The sequence below is a fragment of the Schistocerca nitens genome, chromosome 4, assembly GCF_023898315.1.
Source record: "Schistocerca nitens isolate TAMUIC-IGC-003100 chromosome 4, iqSchNite1.1, whole genome shotgun sequence".
In the NCBI taxonomy this organism is placed as follows: Eukaryota; Metazoa; Arthropoda; class Insecta; order Orthoptera; family Acrididae; genus Schistocerca; species Schistocerca nitens.
The window spans coordinates 736,584,814-736,597,638 of record NC_064617.1 but is presented as its reverse complement, the minus strand read 5'-3'; the positions used below and the strand labels follow the sequence as shown (position 1 = coordinate 736,597,638).

General features: G+C 40.6%; 1 pseudogene; it reads right to left on the bottom strand.

The window, feature by feature from the left end:
• Window positions 1-590: 590 nt before the first annotated feature.
• Window positions 591-708, bottom strand: LOC126253972 (5S ribosomal RNA; annotated as a pseudogene).
• Window positions 709-12,825: the final 12,117 nt, after the last annotated feature.

Here is a 12,825-nt window from a genome sequence, read left to right as displayed (position 1 = left end):
AGAGAGGAGACACTGCCAGTTGGAGAAAGAGAGTGGCAGTGAAAGAGAAAAAGATCTGCATGAAGACAATAGCAGTGGGAGCTAAAGAGAGGAAATATTTACTGTCACTGAGAGACAGTGACAGTAAATGTGAAAGAGAAGTGGGTGGAGATAGAAGAAGCGGGAACAAAGAGAGAAGAGACAATGGAAACGAACAGTACAGGTGAGTAGAGAGCATACACAGGCTTGGAATGTCTAGACCCTACCAGATTGGTGAACTTTAACGAAATTTTAAATACACTGGTATCGTGGGAAAAAATAAAATAAACTGGACCCCCCCCCCAAAAAAAAAGTATTGAGCTGCCCAGGTACAGTGGAGACCATGGCAGTGGTAAAGATAGATAAAAAAGCACTCCGCCTTCAGGCCACAAGCGGCCCATCGCGACCATCCGACCGCCGTATCATCCTAAGCTGAGGATGCGGATAGGAGGGGCATGCGGTCAGCACACCGCCCTCCCGTTCGCTATGGTGGTTTTCTTTGACCGGAGCCGCTACTGTTCGGTCGAGTAGCTCCTCAGTTGGCATCACGAGGCTGAGTGCAGCCCGAAAAATGGCAACAGCACATGGCGGCCCGGATGGGCACCCATCCAAATGCCGGCCACGCCCGACAGCGCTTAACTTCGGTGATCTGACGGGAACCGGTGTATCCACTGCGGCAAGGCCGTTGCCAAAGGTAGATAAAAGATGACAGGGTAAATGGAAGAGGAGTTAGAAGCAGTAGTGTATACCGTAAATGAATGGGAGAGAGACTTATATATACCGTGACAGTGAGAGGGAGATGCTAAGTATGAAGGCTCAACTACAAAGAGTGATTGGTAAAAGTTTTGGAATGTTCTGAGTTAAAAGAGCGGGAATAACTTCGCATGCCAAAATTTTTGGTGAGGAAGGCGGCTTCAGGATTGGGGCAGCTGGTTTCCCTCTTTTCTGTCGCAGTTTTTTTAAAGAGGGACAAGTCGTCTTTCTTGCGACCCAACATGAGCATTTTTTCGCTGGAGCTGAGAATCTATAAAGTATAAAATGTTTATTATAAACGAATGTACAGTATCTGAGCGTCAGCAAAATACCATAACTTCGTCAACAATTGTAAACTGTGACACATGGCAAAAAGTACATAATACACTGAGGTGACAAAATTCATGGGATACCTCCTAATATAGTGTTGCACCTCCTTTTGCTCAACATAGTGCAGCAACTCGACGTGGCATACACTCAACAAGTCGTTGGAAGTCCTCTGTAGAAATACTGAGCCATGCTGTCTCTATAGCCGTCCGTAATTGTGAAAGTGTTCCCAGTGCAGGATTTTTTGCAAGACCTGACCTCTCAATTATTTCCCGTAAATGTTCGATGGGACTCATGTCGGGTGGTCTGAGTGGCCAAATCATTCTTTCGAACTGTCCAGAATGTTCTTCAAACCAGTCGCGAACAACTGGCGCATTGTCATTCATAAGAATTGCATGAATGGCTGCAAATGATCTCCAAGCAGCCGAACATACCTTCCCCAGTCAATATTGGTTCAGTTTGACTGGAGGACGTAGCCCATTCCATGTAAACACAGCCCACGTCATTATGGAGCCACCACCAGCTTGCACAGTGCATTGTTGACAACTTGGGTCCATGGCTTTGTGTGGTCTGCACCATACTCATAACTTACCATCAGTTCTCACCGACTGAAATCTGGATTCATCTAACCAGGTCAGGGTTTTCCAGTCATCCATGGTGCAACCGAGATGGCAACGTGCCAAGGAGAGGCGCTGCAGGTGATTTCGTGCTGTTAGCAAAGGCACTCGCGTCGGTCGTCTGCTACCATAGCCCACTAAAGCCAGATTTCGCCGCGCTGTCCTAACGAATAAGTTCGTGCGTCCCACCTTGATTTTTGCGGTTATTTCACGCTACGTTGCTTATCTGTAAGCACTAACAAGTCCGCTGCTTTCGGTCGTTACGTGAACGCCGTCGGCAACTGCATAGTTCTTGGTGAGAGGTTTTGCCCGAAATTTGGTATTCTCGGCACACTTTTGACCTTAAGGATGTCGGAATACTGAATTCCCTAACGATTTCCGAAATGGATTGTCCCATACTCCTAAGTGCAACTATTATTCCGCCTTCAGAGTCTGTTAATTCCCGTCGTGAGGCCATATTCTCATCGGAAACCTGAATACAAATTACCTGAGTGCAAATAACAGTTCCACCATATCACTGTCCTTTTATATCTTGTGTACGCGATACTACCGTCGTCCATATGGGTGCATAACGCTATCCCATGAAGTTTTGTCACCTCAATGTAGTTTGAGCGTGACAGGGGAGGGAATATGAAAATGTCGCGCGTTATTTATCAAGGCGTTGCGCGTTGCATGAAACCCATAGATAGGGGCAACTGAGTCCTTCTGTATACGCTTTGAATAATAGCCAACAAACTGATAACTTGAAGTGGATTGATTACGCTTATGTACAAGATAGCAGTGCTAGCATGCATAGAACCTTACAAAAACACATAAAATGTTTAACGAAGCATATAAAAAGGCATTACACATTAGCTCAAATGCTCAACGGGCAATCAGGTACAAATTACGAGGGTTGACTGAAAAGTAATGCCTCCACCTTTGTAACTCTTCAGCAGTTGGCACCAATGGTATGCGGCAGGAACTGGCTTGTTCTGTACACTCTTCTCTACAGCTCCAGCTGACGAGAAGCCTTAGCACTGAACGATTGTGTTGTTACAGTGTAAAGTATGGAACCCTGCGCAGACGGTCGGTCAATGCGGTTTAAGCAACGTGCAGTCATTGGATTCTTGACAGCAGAAGGCGTCACCCCAAATGAGGTTCATCAGACAATGAAAGCAATTTATAGTAACTGTGTTGATGTGAGTACTGTGGATCTTCATTCTCGCAACGCGAGAGGAGTTCCTGGAAAATTTCAAGTCTGTGCGCTTTCATTTCAAGAGTCAGCATCCGGGGTACCCATCATGCACTGATCTTCCGATAGCCAAGCAAAGCAATAATGTCACCCACACGTTCTTGTGAAATGCATATTGTGCTTGCAGTTTCTCTCTTAGTGATACAACGATCGTCCTGAATCAATCTGTCAATATTTTGCTTGTGAAACTCGGTGGTTGCTGTCACAGGACGTCCAACTCTTTGTCACGCAGGTCAGATGTTCACGCCTCAACATCTTTAAACTTACTCGCCCAACGACGCACAGTACTCACATCAACACAATCACCATAAACTGCATTCATCGTCTGATGAATCACCTTTGGGGTGACACCTTCTGCTGTCAAGAATTCAATGAGTGCACGTTGCTTAAATCGCATTGAGCGACCGTCTGCGCAGGTTTCCATACTGTACACTGTAACAACACAACCGTTCAATGCTAAGGCTTCCCGCCAACTGGAGCTGTAGAGATGAGGTTCAAATGGCTCTGAGCATTGTTGGACTTAACATCTAAGGTCATCAGTCCCCTAGAACTTAGAACTACTTAAACCTAACTAACCTAAGGACATCACACACATCCATGCCCGAGGCAGGATTCGAATCTGCGACCGTAGCAGTCGCGCGGTTCCGGACTGAAGCGCCTAGAACCGCTCAGCCACCGCGGCCGGCTCTAGAGAAGAGGCTACGGAACAAGCCAGTAGCTGCCGCATACCGATGCTGATAACTGTTGAAGAGTTACGAAGGTGGAGGCATTACTTTTCAGTCAACCCTCGTATATACAAAGGAAGGTAACTAGCAGACGGGTAAAGAATTAACAGTTGATGTTGGCACCAAGGGCAGCTGTATTAGCGACAATTCACATTACTCTTCAGTATCCTGGAGTCAATGCTGGCAACCGGACGCGCGTCTGAAGAAACGCAAAATATGTCAGCTGCATTCCGGTTATGATACGGGGGAGAGTAGAGCGACGACCCGGAAGCGTGCGAGGGGCAACAGAGCATGTTTATAAGTTGACATCATACGAAGCACCCGTGCCTGCGGCTCATATAAATGTTGATTAATACCTAGTTTACAAATATTTGAAAGCTGGTATACTGTTGTAACATTCGTTTAGTATGGGCACTTCCGCAACTTCAATGTGTGACAGTTAACACTTTTAATAAATTGTAAAGCGGTGCTACAAACTAAAATCACATTTGGCGGAATGAGATGTTCATAATACAATAACAGCCACTAGTGCGTATTGAATAGAAAATGTTCCGAAGAGTTCCGTAAAAAAAATGTTCAAATGTGTGTGAAATCTTATGGGACTTAACTGCTAAGGTTCAAAAAATGGTTCAAATGGCTCTGAGCACTATGGGACTCAACTGCTGAGGTCATTAGTCCCCTACAACTTAGAACTAGTTAAACCTAACTAACCTAAGGACATCACAAACATCCATGCCCGAGGCAGGATTCGAACCTGCGACCGTAGCGGTCTTGCGGTTCCAGACTGCAGCGCCTTTAACCGCACGGCCACTTCGGCCGGCAACTGCTAAGGTCATCAGTCCCTAAGCGTACAGACTACTTTACCTAAATTATCCTAAGGACAAACACCCATGCCCGAGGGCGGACTCAACCTCCACCGGGAAGTTCCGTAAAACTAAGACCGCAAGACAATACATAATGTACTATCTATTATAAGATCAGTTCAACATAAAATAGGTACAATTATATCATTTTAAAAGAGATGCTATACAATAGAGCACTTCTTGTATTTCAAAGAACTATCAGTTGCTTACAGGGTACTGTTAACCTTCCAACTATTCGTTCTTGACATTATGTATATATCCTCAATTGTCTGCAACCTCGGGAAACTGTCTGAGATATAATGACTGAGACAACCACGTCGGAGGAGGCATGCATTTTATACCTTGACGCCGGCCGAAGTGGCCGAGCGGTTAAAGGCGCTGCAGTCTGGAACCGCAAGACCGCTACGGTCGCAGGTTCGAATCCTGCCTCGGGCATGGATGTTTGTGATGTCCTAAGGTTAGTTAGGTTTAACTAGTTCTAAGTTCTAGGGGACTAATGACCTCAGCAGTTGAGTCCCATAGTGCTCAGAGCCATTTATACCTTGACACAAGGAACAGTGTGCGTTGGACGACAGCGAGCACAGGTGCACGGATGGGTATTTCATGAGCAGACACTCCCGAGCTGCAGCTGTTAAACTAGTTTTATAAACTGAAAAAACCACAGTCCTGCGCTATTTCAGTATTTTTTTAATACTAATTCTGAATCTGCGCCTCATTCAACATATTTTTGTGCCCACTTCTATCTTAGCTCCCTGCAGACAAACTCAAACAACAGGCACTACATAGCATCTGTAGTCCCGTTTACTATACTGGCTCGAAGGTGAGCGAGCTTATTTCCATGAGAAACTGCTTGCTACAACTATATCGTCGGTTCTCTAATACCTAGAGACACCCTTGCATAATTCTAGTTCTTTTGTTTTAACGCAAACAACGCTATAGTTAATAACACTGTAATGTTTCATTTACTTTTATTCTTTGGTATACTTGTCTACATACAAGCCATTATTTTGTTAGGTCGCTCTCATCACTGAAATACACAGTGATAATGTTGTTCACTTGTAAATATGGAATCCTCTTCCTTTTTCATTAGATACGGAATAAAGCGCTTAAACCAAAGGTAATTTTTTTTTTCGTAGGGTAGAACGGCAAGAGAACTTAAACAGTTTCATGTCGTCTGCGTTATTCAGTAAATAATGTGCAACATCACTGATGTTATTAATCATCATATACAGACGATCTGTAGTACTGAACATCTAAAACGGTCACCTCGTCACAAAATCCCAGTCGCAGGTTAGCCATCTAACAGCTGACAGGGGTGACAATAATTTGATTTTCAGTATTTCGTATAATTATCGACAAAATTTAAATACTTAAAATGCTGTCATAATATCTCCATTAGGAGGTATAATCCTACGTTAAGATTTAACGCAATAAGGTTTAAAGCTACAGTATAAGAGGCGATCAAAAAGTTTCCATTTGAGGACGTTGTTGCAGCGTATACCAAATGTAACCGACTACGATGCGGGTACATAAGGACCGACATGTAGCCAACGGATTAATGCGTTATTACCAAAGGCGTCCAGACAGGACCAATGTGCTGTTATTCTTTTCTTGACTGCCGAATAACAAACACCAGTAGAATGCAGGATGTGTATGGGGCAGCACGCATGTCAAAAACCATCACTGTGGAATGGTGCGCCGAATTCAGTGCACCATATCCTAAATGTCGTACCGATCCAGGGCTGTACATTCTAGTAACTGTGTATATGACTCGAGGCGCAGTAGCTCACGAGACTTAAATTACCCAGGATATAACCGCCCACTGTTTGAGTACGAGAGCACTTAGTGACTTTTAACAATGTACGCACATAATTTCAAACCTTTTCGAAACTTTTTCTCGTTGAAAAGAACAGAAACCATTCAGAATGCGCAGGTGGAGAGGGGAAGAAAGGATAGGAAAGGGAAGGGATCACTACTGCCAGCTGCATTGGGACATTAGGCGGAATCAGCGGCGGCGAGTGAAAATGTGTACCGGACCGGAATTCGAACCCGTGATCTCCTGGTTACCAGGCAGGCGCTGTAACCACTGCTCCATCCACGACAAAGCGTTAACGCAACCGCACGAACTATCTCGTAACGCCTCACGGCCGAACCACACTCCCATTGAGCGCCACCTATCCGCTGTCCCTGTCCATTTCCTCCATATTCGCTCTCTGAGATTCCAACAGGTGGTGAGACGTATTTGTGCATCCGCACTGAAGATCGTGGATCCATTGTCCAGCTAGGTCTATCAAATTATATGAATCCGTGGTGTTTGTTCTTTCGGACATTCTCCTGTTGGAATCTCCCCTTTTACAGGCATTCACTTCACCTCGTAGGTGTGGCCCAGAAATAGCAGGTTTGAATGACAATCGAGAAGAAATTTTTATCATCAATAGAAAAATTCAAGAGAGATAGTGATAAATATCGAATGGACACGGGAGTGTTTATTGACTTGCAACATTCGACTTATAATATCTCCAAAGTGTGTTCAGAAGTGACAATACAACAATGTCAGGCATATCATTTAGACAGTGGAAATATAGGCTCTCCTGATTGTGCTGACGCAGAGTGACGGCTTGCACACTCTTCAAAATCTGCTTTCCTTTCATTCCACATTCAGTCATAGTAATACCAACACCAAGCTACGCCTTGCAAGTATCTACTGTACTACACTTTGATATACCTCAGACATGATCAATCTGTAGAAGAAATGGTGTGGCAAATCAAGAAATGACAGTGTATCTCGTACAAATGTAACCTTGACCTCCTTCCCAATAAAATTTCCATTATTTATACGTTTGTATCAACGTCAGAAGGTGGTTTTGTTAACTTAGGATAATCCCTGTTGCGTGATACCATTTGCTAATCTGTGGAATCGATCAAATATATTAATTGTAACAATTATTCACTGCTTCATTGTTTCACATGATGATATAGACGAATCAATTCCAAAGAGTTGTGAAGCATACAAATTGTAGGTATGAAAAACATAGTAAACGCATCACACACTTTTTTTAAGGATGCAGGACACTTTTTCGGCTTAATATTATATTGAAAATAAGCACCTGTTTCTTTCGTGCACTATATATGTAGTATATGTTTTATAGTTTTGTAGTTTATAGCCGGTAATGCAGAACGCTTTCTAAACAATTTACAACTATTTTGAATAATTATGGACCTATTAAAGTATACAAAAAATAATTTTTTGCACAAAATTTTCTAAAATGCTTCCTCAAATTTGGGTACCATTCGTTCCCATAATACACGTGTGAAGGAGACAAAATGTGTGACATGACGTCTGAGGTAACAGACCTATTTGATTCTACCTATTGTGCACATTACCAGGAAAAAATATTATATTTCATGTTTTAATTTCTAGAATACTTTTCCTAAAGAAAAATTTTATTTCTCTTTCATTTAGTTGAAACTGCAAAAACGTTTAGGTCTACTAGACAGATATGGAGTATTGCAAGTTACAGAAAAAAATTAATGCAATGCTTTATGAACTAAAGGACATTTTTACCTGAATTCCGAAAAATACAACTTGCAGGGAAATTGCAAATGAAGATGTGAGTGACATAAAATTTTGCCTCAGAACTTTCCTGAAGCACAGTCTCCATTCTACTGCATTCCTTCATTTTCAAGCTTCCTCTTGGCATTCCTCTGAGCACTTCTTGCTTCTATGGTGACTTGAATAGAGAATCTTTCTGCTTCATGCAACTGTTGTCTGTCACAGGCAAGCAATTGGGCTTTCATATTGGAACCACTTTTTATGCCCAAATTTCTCAGTTCTTCCCATATAACTATCACTCCTCCAGTAAAACATAGCACTGCATCTAGTACCAAATTTCAATTCATTCTGTCCTACAAAAATTTACTTCGGTATTTAATATTTTTTGTGTGGAATCTTAAATTTTAAAAACCTGTCTCACACCGGCCTGATTTAGCTTCACTGATCAGGATAGTAAAAACATGCGTATGTTAAGGGAATTTTCATTCACAAAGCAGGCTTATCACATTCACACAGTTCAATACTGTCCTATCCTGATTAAATTGAGCTTAACTTAAATTCCATAAGGCAGTGAAGCAATTTCGAAGTCTAAGAGCGACGAAAATTGTCAGTCGATCTCCTGAATACATTTGTAATAATTATTAACTTTCGGTGATCACATGGGGATGACCGGAGATCTGCTGGTAAGACCGTGTTAGCCTATTTATTTGAAGTAACTGGATATCTTGAGCATACAAAACGGCAGGTTCGTCCAGTGTAAATCAGACGTTCCCCACTGATCCCGTGCAACACAGCGTAGTAAGCAGACACTGACAATAATAATCAGTTAAATAATACGCGAACACACTTACTTTAGTTTAGTTCATGTATTAAATTCCTTGTCATACAGAATCTCATCAAGATGGACATTACATACATATACATCCTCCTTCTTTCACGACTAATCGGCAAGCATTCCTTCATTCTTTTTCATAAGAGAAAACATAGATAGCAGAGAAGCTATTCCATGGAGTAAATGGACGCTCCAAGGAATAATTGGGCTTGAAACTACTTTGCATTGATAATCGGTAAGATAAGAAGAGATATTTCGAGATATGTACTGAGTTATATAATTTATAAAATTTCTGAAAATATCGCGGAGAGACCGCTGCAAGAGACATTACATCGCCCCTCGCAGCGAGCAAAGTTGATATGTATCCACTTTGCGAGCTAACTATTGGCTTAGCTAACTCGTTAGAATTTGTGGACCATACGTTCCTATAAATTTTAAGAAGTTACTAAGATTTTTTTGATTACAAGAATTGAAAGAGATTTAGTATCTTCGTTACCTAGATACCTAGTTGTTGCTTTCACGTGTACTGCGGTATACCCGCATCCCACGTACACAACCAGGGAAGATGGACTTATATAGTTGTTAATCAGGTCTATCTATTCAGGAACTGGCCTTCACAGGGAAACCCCGGAAAACATGGAGGCTTAGACCCCAACTAGGTATCACAGATGATAGGAAAGACAGAATAATTTAGAAATTTGAGAGATATTCTAGAATTCATAGGAAAGATAAAATCTGATCATAGTATGAAGGCTTTCACGACCGGATGACATATCTTCTGGTAAACCTTCCGGGATGTTTACCAGAAGATAAAGATAAAATCTGCCTGATAGCCAAAAAAAAATCTTTACACATGCATATTTTTTACAATCTTCTGAAAAATTTTCTTCATCGATGTCTTGCTGGACTGCGCTGAAACTTATCGAACAGGAACATGGGACACGGCACGGAGGACAGGTGCCGCATTGGCGTACCGGACAGGAGACGTAACGGATTTGAGAGACCAGAAGGAACCTCAGGAACAGGTACTCAGGATTGTGGCATGGAACAATCGAAATTCGTCTAAGGAATGGTCAACTATTAAAGATTCCTGGAAGAGAAGGGTTAGTCGAATTTCTCCAGATTCATTTTGAACTCAAATATGGACCTGATCCATCCAATCTTCCATCTGAGGAATGGGAAAATCCATTCGTCTTATACTTTCCACACCTAGGTGTCTTAATCGATACTGTAGTTGCACAATATCACAACTCCAGAAGATCGGAAAACAATTTTGAAAACTTGGATAATTTCATCCATCTTCTTGAGTAAGCCGAAAGGTTCTAATCCTGGTTTTAATTCTTTTTTTTTTTTTTCGTTGGCTTTTCCAGGTGGAAGTAGATCTGAATCTTTCCTAATTTGGTTTCAAGTACGAATGTGGATAGCATGTCAGAATGTTAAAAACTTTATTATTTGAGACAATTTCCAAAAAAAAATTATATCTTACTCATACATGATTAAAATGAAATTTTGCTGAAAGAGAACGTTTAATTTAGTCTTTCTGCATGACCTCTCCAGCTGAAATTAATCTTTGTTATTATTGATTGGCGATCAAATTTTTCTCTTTTATACTCCGATTGCCGCTTTTTCTCATGAACATATATGAATGCAATATAACAATAAAAAATGCAACTGGAAGATGATACATTATTATAAATTCAATGAAGAAATTTCTTATTAACTCTAATTTTATAAACACACTCTAAGCTAGTTAATTAAATTCTCTTGAATAGAATTTAGCTCGCGCCAAAAAAAAAAAAACCAGCGAGTCTTTATATCTGTGGACAGTAGCAATCGATTCTAATTTCCTAACGCGGTTCATTTGTTCTCCTGTGAACTGTCAGTTTACAAACACTAATTTCACACGCAAGAGCCGTATTCGATCATATAGTTTCAGTAAACTTATTCTCACTGGAGATTAACACTCCCTGAATGTACATTATTTTACACGCATAAGTTTCTTTGGTGATCATCGTGTAGACAGATAATCCTTAAGTCTTCACAGCAGCAATAGCTACAGTTCCACTTACTTTTCTAAATATTCCTATACTATCACAGAAGCAATCACTTACTGTTCATTAAACTTTCAGAGATGCTTGGCATGCTGTCATTTAACCTATCACAGTAGCTGAGGCATACTGTCCTTCGCACTTCAATTTTTTTTTTTTTTACAACACTCAAATACTTCATACAGACTTTTCATTTAATTTGAAACACTTTCCTTAAAAGTACCTCTTTAGGTCTACATGGGGAAATAATCCTTTTATTCTTCCAGAATCCGGATATGCCAATAAATACGCACCAGGATTCGGTATATCAACTATTATATATGGACCTGTATAAATTAAATTCCGTTTTCTGATGGTCTTCTTCAACCTTGATGACTTGATGTGTCTTCTTAAAAGAATTTTCTGTCCGATATTGAAAGTCTGAATCCGTTTGATGTTTCTGTCATGGGTTTCCTTCCGCTGTCTGGCTTTTTCCGTAATATTAATGAGAGCATTGCGAATTTTTTCTTCCCATGACATTTTGGTGTCCTCGAGTTTAGGCAAGTTATCTACCCAAAAGTTTCTTTCGTTATCTCTGAACATCAGTTCATTCGGGGTAAAGTTTGTAGAACTATGAGGTAAATTATTATAAATCTGCTCAAACTCGGTCAAATAGTTTATCCAGATAGTTTGTTTATCATGACAGTACGTTCTCATGAATCTGTTTAGTTCTAGAAAAACCCGTTCAATTAAATTCCCTTGTGGATGATAGCAAGATGTAAATATCTGTTTTATTCCTAGTTGTGATACTAATTTTCTCCATAAATATCCAGTAAATATCTTCGCATTGTCAGAGATTATAGATTTTGGAATCCCTGCATGAGGAATGTAGTAATTTACAAACTTTACTGCGGCAGCTCTTGCAGTTGCTGATTTTATAGGATATAGTTTAACATATTTTGTAAACACATCATCCAATAATGTACTTAACACCACCTCTGGCTCTAGGAAGTGGTCCACAAATATCACATGATATAAGTGATCTTGGTGCTTCAGGTATTATTGAGTGAAACGCAGTTTTATTTTCCTTGTTGTCCGGCTTAGCCTTTTGACAGAGAACACATTTCTATATGACTTTGTGCACTTTTCGCCTTATATTTGGGAAGTAACAATAATATCTAATCTTATTAGCACACTTTACAACACCAACATGACCCCAGGTCAAATGTGTAAACCAAATTAATCGTTCTTCATATTCTTCGGGTATGCAGACACACCACTTTGGATTCTCAGCCTTCCCAGATTTAAAAAATAAAATATTATTCACAAGCCGGTAGTATTCCAAATTGACCATAGGATTTTGTTGATTGAATTGTCATATTATAGCATTCCATCGTCGATCCTTCTTCTGAAGCTGAGCCATTGTCTTACATAAATGAATATAATATAACTTGTAATTATTTTCTTGAAGAAGAAGCACTGGAAATTCTGCCTTATTATTTACATCCAGTTCAGGTGTTATTCTTTCTGGAGATCTTGACAACGCTCAGCAATAATGTTTTCTTTTCCGGCTACATGAATAATTTGAAACTGATATTCTTGCAGCGCCAGCGTCCACCTTGACAAGCAAGGATGCAGCAACTTACAAGTTTGTAAAAAGGCTAGTGATTGGTGGTCACAATAAACGGCTATCCTTGAGCCATATACATAATAATTAAACCTTTACAAAGACCAAATAACTGCTAAAGCTTCCAATTCCGTAGTGGTATATGCTCTTTCACAGGTGGATAAAACTCTGCTAGCAAATGCAATTGGACAAAAGGTTTTTACACCATCGATGAACCTAATTTGCAATAAACAAGATCCTAATCCCACA